Below are 15,758 nucleotides of genomic sequence, written 5' to 3'. Positions count from 1 at the left end.
AGTTTTTCTTTCTTTCTTTTGTCCCCCACCAACCCCCTGCTTCGAAATCATGGTTGAAAACATTAATATTCTATCTTCTGCATTCTTACTATTTTTCTTTATGCAGATTAACAATCTTTTTATTATTTTATTGAAATTTGTATGAATGTTCAAGGAAATGTGATACAGTTTTTCTTTCTATCTTTTATCACCCACCCCCCCCAGCTTCCAAATCGAGGATGACAACATTAATAAACTATCTTCTGCATTCTTACACTTTTTCTTTATGCAAATTAACAATCTTTTTATTATTTTATTGAAATTTTCATGAATGTTCAAGGAAATGGGATACAACAGTGTTTCTTTCTTTCTTTTATCCCCCAACACCCCAGCTTCCAAATCATGGTTGACAACATTAATATTCTATCTTCTGCATTCTTACACTTTTTCTTTATGCAGATTAACAATCTTTTTATTATTTTATTGAACTTTCCATGAATGTTCAAGGAAATGGGATACAACAGTTTTTATTTCTTTCTTTTATCCCACAACACCCCCCAGCTTCCAAATCATAGTTGACAACATTAATATTCTATCTTCTGCATTCTTAGTGTTTTTCTTAATGCAGATTACCAATCTTTTATTATTTCATTGAAATTTCCATGAATGTTCAAGGAAATGGGATACAACATTTTTTCTTTCTTTCTTTTATCCCCCACCACCCCCCACCTTCCACATCATTGTTGACAACATTAATATTCAATCTTCTGCATTCTTACACTTTTACTTTATGCAGATTAACAATCTTTTTATTATTTTATTGAAATTACCATGAATGTTCAAGGAAATGGGATACAACAGTTTTTCTTTCTTTCTTTTATCCCCCACCGCCCCCAACTTCCAAATCATTGTTCACAACATTAATATTCTATCTTCTGCATTCTTACACCTTTTCTTTATGCAGATTAACAATCTTTTTATTATTTTATTGAAATTTCCATGAATGTTCAAGGAAATGGGATACAACAGTTTTTCTTTCTGCTTTTATCGCCCATGCCGCCCAGATTCCAAATCATGGTTGACAACATTAATATTCTATCTTCTGCATTCTTACTCTTTTTCTGTATACAGATGAACTATCTTTTTATTATTTTATTGAAATTTCCATGAATGTTCAAGGAAATGGGATACAACACGTTTATGTCTTTTCTTTATCCCCCACCCAGGCCGAGCTTCCAAATCATGGTTGACAACATTCATATTCTATCTTCTGCATTCTTACACCTTTCCTTTATGCAGATTAACAATCTTTTTATTATTTTATTGAAATTGCCATGAATGTTGAAGGAAATGGGATACAACAGTTTTTCATACTTTCTTTTATCCCTCACACCCCAGCTTCCAAATCATGGTTGACAACATTAATATTCTATCTTCTGCATTCTTACTATTTTTCTTTATGCAGATTAACAATCTTTTTATTACTTTATTGAAATTTCCATGAATGTTCAAGGAAATGGGATACAACAGTTTTTCATTCTTTCTTTTATCCCCCACCCCACCAGCTTCCAAATCATGGTTGACAACATTAACATTCTATCTTCTGCATTCTTACACTTTTTCTTTATGCAGATTAACAATCTTTTTATTATTTTATTGAAATTTCCATGAATGTTCAAGGAAATGGGATACAACATTTTTTCTTTCTTTCTTTTATCCCAAACCGCCCCAGCTTCCAAATCATGGTTGACAACATTAATATTCTCTCTTCTGCATTCTTACTCTTTCTTTATGCAGATTAACAATCATTTTATTATTTTATTGAAATTTCCATGAATGTTCAAGGAAATGGGATACAACACTTTTTCTTTCTTTCTATCGTCCCCCAACCCCCCCAGCTTCCAAATCATGGTTGACAACATTAATATTCTATCTTCTGCATTCTTACTCTTTTTCTTTATGCAGATTACCATTCTTTGTATTATTTTCTTGAAATTTCCATGAATGTTCAAGGAAATGGGATACAACATTTTTTCTTTCTTTCTTTTATCCCCCACCACCCCCCACCTTCCACATCATTGTTGACAACATTAATATTATATCTTCTGCATTCTTACACTTTTACTTTATGCAGATTAACAATCTTTTTATTATTTTATTGAAATTACCATGAATGTTCAAGGAAATGGGATACAACAGTTTTTCTTTCTTTCTTTTATCCCCCACCGCCCCCAACTTCCAAATAATTGTTGACAACATTAATATTCTATCTTCTGCATTCTTACACCTTTTCTTTATGCAGATTAACAATCTTTTTATTATTTTATTGAAATTTCCATGAATGTTCAAGGAAATGGGATACAACAGTTTTTCTTTCTTTCTTTTATCCTCCATCGCCCCCAGCTTCCAAATCATGGATGACAACATTAATATTCTATCTTTTGCATTCTTAATCGTTCTTTATGCAGATTAACAATCTTTTTATTATTTTATTCAAATTTCCATGAATGTTCAAGGAAAAGGGCTACAACACTTTTTCTTTCTTTCTATCGTCCCCCAACCCCCCCAGCTTCCAAATCATGGTTGACAACATTAATATTCTATCTCCTGCATTCTTACTATTTTTCTTTATGCAGATTACCAATCTTTTTATTATTTTATTGAAATTTCCATGAATGTTCAAGGAAGTGGGATACAACAGTTTTTCTTTCTTTCTTTTATCCCCCACCGGCCCCAGCTTCCAAATCATGGTTCACAACATTAATATTCTATCTTCTGCATTCTTCCTCTTTTTCTTTATGCAGATTAACAATCTTTTTATTATTTTATTGAAATTTCCATGAATGTTCGAGGAAATGTGATACAAGAGTTTTTCTCTCTTTCTCTTATCCCCCACCCCTCCAGCTTCCAACTCATGGGTGACAACATTAATATTCTATATTCTGCATTCTTACACTTTTTCTTTATGCAAATAACAATCTTTTTATTATTTTATTGAAATTTCCTTGAATGTTCAAGGAAATGGGATACAACACTTTTTCTTTCTTTCTTTTATCCCCCACCTTCCCAGCTTCCAAATCATGGTTGACAACATTAATATTCTAACTTTTGGATTCGTACTCTTTTTCTTTATGCAGATTAACAATCTTTTTATTATTTTATTGAAATTCCCAGGAATGTTCAAGGAAATGGGATACAACAGTTTTTCTTTCTTTCTTTTATCCCCCAGCCCCCCAGCTTCCAAATCATGGTTGACAACATTAATATTCTATCTTCTGCATTCTTACTCTTTTTCTTTATGCAGATTAACAATCTTTTTATTATTTTATTGAAATTTCCATGAATGTTCAAGGAAATGGGATACAACAGTTTTTCTTTCTTTCTTTTATCCCCCACCACCCCGCTGCTTCCAAATCATGGTTGACAACATTAATATTCTATCTTCTGCATTCTTACACTTTTTCTTTATGCAGATTAACAATCTTTTTATTACTTTACTGAAATTTCCATGAATGTTCAAGGAAATGGGATACAACAGTGTTTCTTTCTTTTATCCCCCATCCCCGCAAGCTTCCAAATCATGGTTGACAACATTAATATTCTATCTTCTGCATTCTTACTCTTGTTCTTTATGCAGATTAACAATCATTTTATTATTTTATTGAAATTTCCATGAATGTTCAAGGAAATGGGATACAACAGTTTTTCTTCATTTCTTTTATCCCTCACAACCCACAGCTACCAAATCATGCTTGACAACATTAATATTCTATCTTCTGCATTCTTACTATTATTCTTTATGCAGATTACCAATCTTTTATTATTTTATTGAAATTTCCATGAATGTTCAAGGAACTGGGATACAACAGTTTTTCTTTCTCTCTTTTATCCCCCACCACCCCCAACTTCCAAATCATGGTTGACAACATTAATATTCAATCTTCTGCATTCTTACACTTTTACTTTATGCAGATTAACAATCTTTTTATTATTTTATTGAAATTTCCATGAATGTTCAAGGAAATGGGTTACAACTGTTTTTCTTTCTTTCTTTTATCCCCCACTCCCCCCGAACTTCTAAATCATGGTTGACAACATTAATATTCTATCTCCTGCATTCTTACACTTTTTCTTTATGCAGATTAACAATCTTTTAATTATTTTATTGAAATTTCCATGAATGTTCAAGGAAATGGGATACAACAGTTTTTCTTTCTTTCTTTTGTCCCCCACCAACCCCCTGCTTCGAAATCATGGTTGAAAACATTAATATTCTATCTTCTGCATTCTTACTATTTTTCTTTATGCAGATTAACAATCTTTTTATTATTTTATTGAAATTTGTATGAATGTTCAAGGAAATGTGATACAGTTTTTCTTTCTATCTTTTATCACCCACCCCCCCCAGCTTCCAAATCGAGGATGACAACATTAATAAACTATCTTCTGCATTCTTACACTTTTTCTTTATGCAAATTAACAATCTTTTTATTATTTTATTGAAATTTTCATGAATGTTCAAGGAAATGGGATACAACAGTGTTTCTTTCTTTCTTTTATCCCCCAACACCCCAGCTTCCAAATCATGGTTGACAACATTAATATTCTATCTTCTGCATTCTTACACTTTTTCTTTATGCAGATTAACAATCTTTTTATTATTTTATTGAACTTTCCATGAATGTTCAAGGAAATGGGATACAACAGTTTTTATTTCTTTCTTTTATCCCACAACACCCCCCAGCTTCCAAATCATAGTTGACAACATTAATATTCTATCTTCTGCATTCTTAGTGTTTTTCTTAATGCAGATTACCAATCTTTTATTATTTCATTGAAATTTCCATGAATGTTCAAGGAAATGGGATACAACATTTTTTCTTTCTTTCTTTTATCCCCCACCACCCCCCACCTTCCACATCATTGTTGACAACATTAATATTCAATCTTCTGCATTCTTACACTTTTACTTTATGCAGATTAACAATCTTTTTATTATTTTATTGAAATTACCATGAATGTTCAAGGAAATGGGATACAACAGTTTTTCTTTCTTTCTTTTATCCCCCACCGCCCCCAACTTCCAAATCATTGTTCACAACATTAATATTCTATCTTCTGCATTCTTACACCTTTTCTTTATGCAGATTAACAATCTTTTTATTATTTTATTGAAATTTCCATGAATGTTCAAGGAAATGGGATACAACAGTTTTTCTTTCTGCTTTTATCGCCCATGCCGCCCAGATTCCAAATCATGGTTGACAACATTAATATTCTATCTTCTGCATTCTTACTCTTTTTCTGTATACAGATGAACTATCTTTTTATTATTTTATTGAAATTTCCATGAATGTTCAAGGAAATGGGATACAACACGTTTATGTCTTTTCTTTATCCCCCACCCAGGCCGAGCTTCCAAATCATGGTTGACAACATTCATATTCTATCTTCTGCATTCTTACACCTTTCCTTTATGCAGATTAACAATCTTTTTATTATTTTATTGAAATTGCCATGAATGTTGAAGGAAATGGGATACAACAGTTTTTCATACTTTCTTTTATCCCTCACACCCCAGCTTCCAAATCATGGTTGACAACATTAATATTCTATCTTCTGCATTCTTACTATTTTTCTTTATGCAGATTAACAATCTTTTTATTACTTTATTGAAATTTCCATGAATGTTCAAGGAAATGGGATACAACAGTTTTTCATTCTTTCTTTTATCCCCCACCCCACCAGCTTCCAAATCATGGTTGACAACATTAACATTCTATCTTCTGCATTCTTACACTTTTTCTTTATGCAGATTAACAATCTTTTTATTATTTTATTGAAATTTCCATGAATGTTCAAGGAAATGGGATACAACATTTTTTCTTTCTTTCTTTTATCCCAAACCGCCCCAGCTTCCAAATCATGGTTGACAACATTAATATTCTCTCTTCTGCATTCTTACTCTTTCTTTATGCAGATTAACAATCATTTTATTATTTTATTGAAATTTCCATGAATGTTCAAGGAAATGGGATACAACACTTTTTCTTTCTTTCTATCGTCCCCCAACCCCCCCAGCTTCCAAATCATGGTTGACAACATTAATATTCTATCTTCTGCATTCTTACTCTTTTTCTTTATGCAGATTACCATTCTTTGTATTATTTTCTTGAAATTTCCATGAATGTTCAAGGAAATGGGATACAACATTTTTTCTTTCTTTCTTTTATCCCCCACCACCCCCCACCTTCCACATCATTGTTGACAACATTAATATTATATCTTCTGCATTCTTACACTTTTACTTTATGCAGATTAACAATCTTTTTATTATTTTATTGAAATTACCATGAATGTTCAAGGAAATGGGATACAACAGTTTTTCTTTCTTTCTTTTATCCCCCACCGCCCCCAACTTCCAAATAATTGTTGACAACATTAATATTCTATCTTCTGCATTCTTACACCTTTTCTTTATGCAGATTAACAATCTTTTTATTATTTTATTGAAATTTCCATGAATGTTCAAGGAAATGGGATACAACAGTTTTTCTTTCTTTCTTTTATCCTCCATCGCCCCCAGCTTCCAAATCATGGTTGACAACATTAATATTCTATCTTTTGCATTCTTAATCGTTCTTTATGCAGATTAACAATCTTTTTATTATTTTATTCAAATTTCCATGAATGTTCAAGGAAAAGGGCTACAACACTTTTTCTTTCTTTCTATCGTCCCCCAACCCCCCCAGCTTCCAAATCATGGTTGACAACATTAATATTCTATCTCCTGCATTCTTACTATTTTTCTTTATGCAGATTACCAATCTTTTTATTATTTTATTGAAATTTCCATGAATGTTCAAGGAAGTGGGATACAACAGTTTTTCTTTCTTTCTTTTATCCCCCACCGGCCCCAGCTTCCAAATCATGGTTCACAACATTAATATTCTATCTTCTGCATTCTTCCTCTTTTTCTTTATGCAGATTAACAATCTTTTTATTATTTTATTGAAATTTCCATGAATGTTCGAGGAAATGTGATACAAGAGTTTTTCTCTCTTTCTCTTATCCCCCACCCCTCCAGCTTCCAACTCATGGGTGACAACATTAATATTCTATATTCTGCATTCTTACACCTTTTCTTTATGCAGATTAACAATCTTTTTATTATTTTATTGAAATTTCCATGAATGTTCAAGGAAATGGGATACAACAGTTTTTCTTTCTTCTTTTATCGCCCATGCCGCCTAGATTCCAAATCATGGTTGACAACATTAATATTCTATCTTCTGCATTCTTACTCTTTCTTTATGCAGATTAACAATCTTTTTATTATTTTATTGAACTTTCCATGAATGTTCAAGGAAATGGGATACAACAGTTTTTATTTCTTTCTTTTATCCCACAACACCCCCCAGCTTCCAAATCATAGTTAGTTGACAACATTAATATTCTATCTTCTGCATTCTTACTGTTTTTCTTAATGCAGATTACCAATCTTTTATTATTTCATTGAAATTTCCATGAATGTTCAAGGAAATGGGATAGAACATTTTTTCTTTCTTTCTTTTATCCCCCACCACCCCCCACCTTCCACATCATTGTTGACAACATTAATATTCAATCTTCTGCATTCTTACACTTTTACTTTATGCAGATTAACAATCTTTTTATTATTTTATTGAAATTACCATGAATGTTCAAGGAAATGGGATACAACAGTTTTTCTTTCTTTCTTTTATCCCCCACCGCCCCCAACTTCCAAATCATTGTTGACAACATTAATATTCTATCTTCTGCATTCTTACACCTTTTCTTTATGCAGATTAACAATCTTTTTATTATTTTATTGAAATTTCCATGAATGTTCAAGGAAATGGGATACAACAGTTTTTCTTTCTTCTTTTATCGCCCATGCCGCCCAGATTCCAAATCATGGTTGACAACATTAATATTCTATCTTCTGCATTCTTACTCTTTTTCTGTATACAGATGAACTATCTTTTTATTATTTTATTGAAATTTCCATGAATGTTCAAGGAAATGGGATACAACACTTTTATGTCTTTCCATTATCCCCCACCCAGGCCGAGCTTCCAAATCATGGTTGACAACATTAATATTCTATCTTCTGCATTCTTACACCTTTCCTTTATGCAGATTAACAATCTTTTTATTATTTTATTGAAATTGCCATGAATGTTGAAGGAAATGGGATACAACAGTTTTTCATACTTTCTTTTATCCCTCACACCCCAGCTTCCAAATCATGGTTGACAACATTAATATTCTATCTTCTGCATTCTTACACTTTTTCTTTATGCAAATAACAATCTTTTTATTATTTTATTGAAATTTCCATGAATGTTCAAGGAAATGGGATACAACACTTTTTCTTTCTTTCTTTTATCCCCCACCTCCCCAGCTTCCAAATCATGGTTGACAACATTAATATTCTAACTTTTGGATTCGTACTCTTTTTCTTTATGCAGATTAACAATCTTTTTATTATTTTATTGAAATTCCCATGAATGTTCAAGGAAATGAGATACAACAGTTTTTCTTTCTTTCTTTTATCCCCCAGCCCCCCAGCTTCCAAATCATGGTTGACAACATTAATATTCTATCTTCTGCATTCTTACTCTTTTACTTTATGCAGATTAACAATCTTTTTATTATTTTATTGAAATTTCCATGAATGTTCAAGGAAATGGGATACAACAGTTTTTCTTTCTTTCTTTTATCCCCCACTTCCCCCGAGCTTCTAAATCATGGTTGACAACATTAATATTCTATCTTCTGCATTCTTACTCTTTTTCTTTATGCAGATTAACAATCTTTTTATTATTTTATTGAACTTTCCATGAATGTTCAAGGAAATGGGATACAACAGTTTTTCTTTCTTTCTTTTATCCCCCAAAACCCCCCAGCTTCCAAATCATGGTTGACAACATTAATATTCTATCTTCTGCATTCTTAATCTTTCTTTATGCAGATTAACAATGTTTTAATTATTTTATTGAAATTTCCATGAATGTTCAAGGAAATGGACTACAACACTTTTTCTTTATTTCTATCATCCCCCAACCCCCCCAGCTTCCAAATCATGGTTGACAACATTTACATTCTATCTCCTGCATTCTTACTATTTTTCTTTATCCAGATTACCAATCTTTTTATTATTTTATTGAAATTTCCTTGAATGTTCAAGGAAGTGGGATACAACAGTTTTTCTTTCTTTCTTTTTTCCCCCGCAACCCACAGCTATCAAATCATGCTTGAGAACATTAATATTCTATCTTCTGCATTCTTACTGTTTTTCTTCATGCAGATTAACAATCTTTTATTATTTTATTGAACATTCTATGAATCTTCAAGGAAATGGGATACAACAGTTTTTCTTTCTTTCTTTTATCCTCCATCGCCCCCAGCTTCCAAATAATGGTTGACAACATTAATATTCTATCTTTTGCATTCTTAATCTTTCTTTATGCAGATTAACAATCTTTTTATTATTTTATTCAAATTTCCATGAATGTTCAAGGAAATGGGCTACAACACTTTTTCTTGCTTTCTATCGTCCCCCAACCCCCCCAGCTTCCAAATCATGGTTGACAACATTAATATTCTATCTCCTGCATTCTTATTATTTTTCTTTATGCAGATTACCAATCTTTTTATTATTTTATTGAAATTTCCATGAATGTTCAAGGAAGTGGGATAAAACAGTTTTTCTTTCTTTCTTTTATCCCCCACCGGCCCCAGCTTCCAAATCATGGTTCACAACATTAATATTCTATCTTCTGCATTCTTCCTCTTTTTCTTTATGCAGATTAACAATCTTTTTATTATTTTATTGAAATTTCCATGAATGTTCAAGGAAATGGGATACAACTGTTTTTCTTTCTTTCTTTTATCCCCCACTTCCCCGGAGCTTCTAAATCATGGTTGACAACATTAATATTCTATCTTCTGCATTCTTACTCTTTTTCTTTATGCAGATTAACAATCTTTTTATTATTTTATTGAACTTTCCATGAATGTTCAAGGAAATGGACTACAACACTTTTTCTTTCTTTCTATCATCCCCCAACCCCCCAGCTTCCAAATAATGCTTCACAACATTAACATTCTATCTCCTGCATTCTTACGATATTTCTTTATGCAGATTACCAATCTTTTTATTATTTTATGGAAATTTCCATGAATTTTCTAGGAGGTGGGATACAACAGTTTTTCTTTCTTTCTTTTATCCCCCACCGCCCCCAGCTTCCAAATCATGGTTGACAACATTAATATTCTATCTTCTGTATTCTCACTCTTTTTCTTTATGCATTTTAACAACCTTTTTATTATTTTATTGAAATTGCCATGAATATTCAATGTAATGGGATACAACAATTTTTCTTTCTTCTCTTAAAACCCACGCCCCCCAGGTTCCAAATCCTGTTTGACAACATTAATAATCGATCTTCTGCATTCTTACTCTTTTTCTTTATGCAGATTAACAATCTTTTTATTATTTTATTGAACTTTCCATGAATGTTCAAGGAAATGGGATACAACAGTTTTTATTTCTTTCTTTTATCCCACAACACCCCCCAGCTTCCAAATCATAGTTGACAACATTAATATTCTATCTTCTCCATTCTTACTCTTTTTCTTTATGCAGATTAACAATCTTTTTATTATTTTATTCAAATTTCCATGAATGTTCAAGGAAATGAGATACAACAGTTTTTCTTTCTTTCTTTTATCCACCTCCCCCGCCAGCGTACAAATCATACTTGACAACATTAATATACTCTCTTCTGCATTCTTACTCTTTTTCTTTATGCAGATTAACAATCTTTTTATTATTTTATTGAACTTCCCATGAATGTTCAAGGAAATGGGATACAACAGGTTTTATTTCTTTCTTTTATCCCCCAACACCCCCCAGCTTCCAAATCATGCTTGACAACATTAATATTCTATCTTCTGCATTCTTAATCTTTCTTTATGCAGATTAACAATCTTTTTATTATTTTATTGAAATTTCCATGAATGTTCAAGGAAATGGGCTACAACACTTTTTCTTTCTTTCTATCATCCCCCAACACCCCCAGCTTCCAAATCATGGTTGACAAAATTAATATACTATCTCCTGCATTCTTACCATTTTTCTATATGCAGATTACCAATCTTTTTATTATTTTATTGAAATTTCCATGAATGTTCAAGGAAGTGGGATACAACAGTTTTTCTTTCATTCTTTTATCCCCCACCACCCCCAGCTTCCAAATCGTGGTTGACAACATTAACATTCTATCTCCTGCATTCTTACTCTTTTTCTTTATGCAGATTAACAATCTTTTATTATTTTATTGAAATTTCCAGGAATGTTCAAGGAAATGGGATACAACAGTTTCTCTTTCTTTCTTTTACCCCCCACGCCCCCAGCTTCCAAATCATCGTTGACAACATTAATATTATATCTTCTGCATTCTTACTCTTTTTCTTTATGCAGATTAACAATCTTTTTATTATTTTATTGAACTTTCCATGAATGTTCAAGGAAATGGGATACAACAGTTTTTCTTTCTTTCTTTTATCCCCCAAAACCCCCCAGCTTCCAAATCATGGTTGACAACATTAATATTCTATCTTCTGCATTCTTAATCTTTCTTTATGCAGATTAACAATCTTTTAAGTATTTTATTGAAATTTCCATGAATGTTCAAGGAAATGGACTACAACACTTTTTCTTTATTTCTATCATCCCCCAACCCCCCCAGCTTCCAAATCATGGTTGACAACATTTACATTCTATCTCCTGCATTCTTACTATTTTTCTTTATGCAGATTACCAATCTTTTTATTATTTTATTGAAATTTCCTTGAATGTTCAAGGAAGTGGGATACAACAGTTTTTCTTTCTTTCTTTTTTCCCCCGCAACCCACAGCTACCAAATCATGCTTGAGAACATTAATATTCTATCTTCTGCATTCTTACTGTTTTTCTTCATGCAGATTAACAATCTTTTATTATTTTATTGAACATTCTATGAATCTTCAAGGAAATGGGATACAACAGTTTTTCTTTCTTTCTTTTATCCTCCATCGCCCCCAGCTTCCAAATCATGGTTCACAACATTAATATTCTATCTTTTGCATTCTTAATCTTTCTTTATGCAGATTAACAATCTTTTTATTATTTTATTCAAATTTCCATGAATGTTCAAGGAAAAGGGCTACAACACTTTTTCTTTCTTTCTATCGTCCCCCAACCCCCCCAGCTTCCAAATCATGGTTGACAACATTAATATTCTATCTCCTGCATTCTTACTATTTTTCTTTATGCAGATTACCAATCTTTTTATTATTTTATTGAAATTTCCATGAATGTTCAAGGAAGTGGGATACAACAGTTTTTCTTTCTTTCTTTTATCCCCCACCGGCCCCAGCTTCCAAATCATGGTTCACAACATTAATATTCTATCTTCTGCATTCTTCCTCTTTTTCTTTATGCAGATTAACAATCTTTTTATTATTTTATTGAAATTTCCATGAATGTTCGAGGAAATGTGATACAAGAGTTTTTCTCTCTTTCTTTTATCCCCCACCCCTCCAGCTTCCAACTCATGGGTGACAACATTAATATTCTATATTCTGCATTCTTACACCTTTTCTTTATGCAGATTAACAATCTTTTTATTATTTTATTGAAATTTCCATGAATGTTCAATGAAATGGGATACAACAGTTTTTCTTTCTTCTTTTATCGCCCATGCCGCCTAGATTCCTAATCATGGTTGACAACATTAATCTTCTATCTTCTGCATTCTTACTCTTTCTTTATGCAGATTAACAATCTTTTTATTATTTTATTGAACTTTCCATGAATGTTCAAGGAAATGGGATACAACAGTTTTTATTTCTTTCTTTTATCCCACAACACCCCCCAGCTTCCAAATCATAGTTAGTTGACAACATTAATATTCTATCTTCTGCATTCTTACTGTTTTTCTTAATGCAGATTACCAATCTTTTATTATTTCATTGAAATTTCCATGAATGTTCAAGGAAATGGGATAGAACATTTTTTCTTTCTTTCTTTTATCCCCCACCACCCCCCACCTTCCACATCATTGTTGACAACATTAATATTCAATCTTCTGCATTCTTACACTTTTACTTTATGCAGATTAACAATCTTTTTATTATTTTATTGAAATTACCATGAATGTTCAAGGAAATGGGATACAACAGTTTTTCTTTCTTTCTTTTATCCCCCACCGCCCCCAACTTCCAAATCATTGTTGACAACATTAATATTCTATCTTCTGCATTCTTACACCTTTTCTTTATGCAGATTAACAATCTTTTTATTATTTTATTGAAATTTCCATGAATGTTCAAGGAAATGGGATACAACAGTTTTTCTTTCTTCTTTTATCGCCCATGCCGCCCAGATTCCAAATCATGGTTGACAACATTAATATTCTTTTTTTTTTTTTTTTTTTGACAACATTAATATTCTATCTTCTGCATTCTTATCCTTTTTCTGTATACAGATGAACTATCTTTTTATTATTTTATTGAAATTTCCATGAATGTTCAAGGAAATGGGATACAACACTTTTATTTCTTTCCATTATCCCCCACCCAGGCCGAGCTTCCAAATCATGGTTGACAACATTAATATTCTATCTTCTGCATTCTTACACCTTTCCTTTATGCAGATTAACAATCTTTTTATTATTTTATTGAAATTGCCATGAATGTTGAAGGAAATGGGATACAACAGTTTTTCATACTTTCTTTTATCCCTCACACCCCAGCTTCCAAATCATGGTTGACAACATTAATATTCTATCTTCTGCATTCTTACACTTTTTCTTTATGCAAATAACAATCTTTTTATTATTTTATTGAAATTTCCTTGAATGTTCAAGGAAATGGGATACAACACTTTTTCTTTCTTTCTTTTATCCCCCACCTCCCCAGCTTCCAAATCATGGTTGACAACATTAATATTCTAACTTTTGGATTCGTACACTTTTTCTTTATGCAGATTAACAATCTTTTTATTATTTTATTGAAATTCCCATGAATGTTCAAGGTAATGGGATACAACAGTTTTTCTTTCTTTCTTTTATCCCCCAGCCCCCCAGCTTCCAAATCATTGTTGACAACATTAATATTCTATCTTCTGCATTCTTACTCTTTTTCTTTATGTAGATTAACAATCTTTTTATTATTTTATTGAAATTTCCATGAATGTTCAAGGAAATGGGATACAACAGTTTTTCTTTCTTTCTTTTATCCCCCACCACCCCCCTGCGTCCAAATCATGGTTGACAACATTAATATTCTATCTTCTGCATTCTTACTTTTTTTCTTTATGCAGATTAACAATCTTTTTATTACTTTACTGAAATTTCCATGAATGTTCAAGGAAATGGCATACAACAGTGTTTCTTTCTTTTATCCCCCATCCCCGCAAGCTTCCAAATCATGGTTGACAACATTAATATTCTATCTTCTGCATTCTTACTCTTGTTCTTTATGCAGATTAACAATCATTTTATTATTTTATTGAAATTTCCATGAATGTTCAAGGAAATGGGATACAACAGTTTTTCTTCATTTCTTTTATCCCTCACAACCCACAGCTACCAAATCATGCTTGACAACATTAATATTCTATCTTCTGCATTCTTACTATTATTCTTTATGCAGATTACCAATCTTTTATTATTTTATTGAAATTTCCATGAATGCTCAAGGAACTGGGATACAACAGTTTTTCTTTCTCTCTTTTATCCCCCACCACCCCCAACTTCCAAATCATGGTTGACAACATTAATATTCAATCTTCTGCATTCTTACACTTTTACTTTATGCAGATTAACAATCTTTTTATTATTTTATTGAAATTTCCATGAATGTTCAAGGAAATGGGATACAACAGTTTTTCTTTCTTCTTTTATCGCCCATGCCGCCCAGATTCCAAATCATGGTTGACAACATTAATATTCTTTTTTTTTTTTTTTTTTGACAACATTAATATTCTATCTTCTGCATTCTTATCCTTTTTCTGTATACAGATGAACTATCTTTTTATTATTTTATTGAAATTTCCATGAATGTTCAAGGAAATGGGATACAATACTTTTATTTCTTTCCATTATCCCCCACCCAGGCCGAGCTTCCAAATCATGGTTGACAACATTAATATTCTATCTTCTGCATTCTTACACCTTTCCTTTATGCAGATTAACAATCTTTTTATTATTTTATTGAAATTGCCATGAATGTTGAAGGAAATGGGATACAACAGTTTTTCATACTTTCTTTTATCCCTCACACCTGACCTTCCAAATCATGGTTGACAACATTAATATTCTATCTTCTGCATTCTTACACTTTTTCTTTATGCAAATAACAATCTTTTTATTATTTTATTGAAATTTCCTTGAATGTTCAAAGAAATGGGATACAACACTTTTTCTTTCTTTCTTTTATCCCCCACCTCCCCAGCTTCCAAATCATGGTTGACAACATTAATATTCTAACTTTTGGATTCGTACTCTTTTTCTTTATGCAGATTAACAATCTTTTTATTATTTTATTGAAATTTCCATGAATGTTCAAGGAAATGGGATACAACAGTTTTTCTTTCTTTCTTTTATCCCCCACTGCCCCCAACTTCCAAATCATTGTTGACAACATTAATATTCTATCTTCTGCATTCTTACACCTTTTCTTTATGCAGATTAACAATCTTTTTA

Source organism: Cynocephalus volans, chromosome 4 (assembly GCF_027409185.1).
Source record: "Cynocephalus volans isolate mCynVol1 chromosome 4, mCynVol1.pri, whole genome shotgun sequence".
NCBI lineage: Eukaryota > Metazoa > Chordata > Mammalia > Dermoptera > Cynocephalidae > Cynocephalus > Cynocephalus volans.
The sequence above is the reverse complement of the archived record's forward strand: the minus strand, read 5'-3'. Positions refer to the sequence as shown.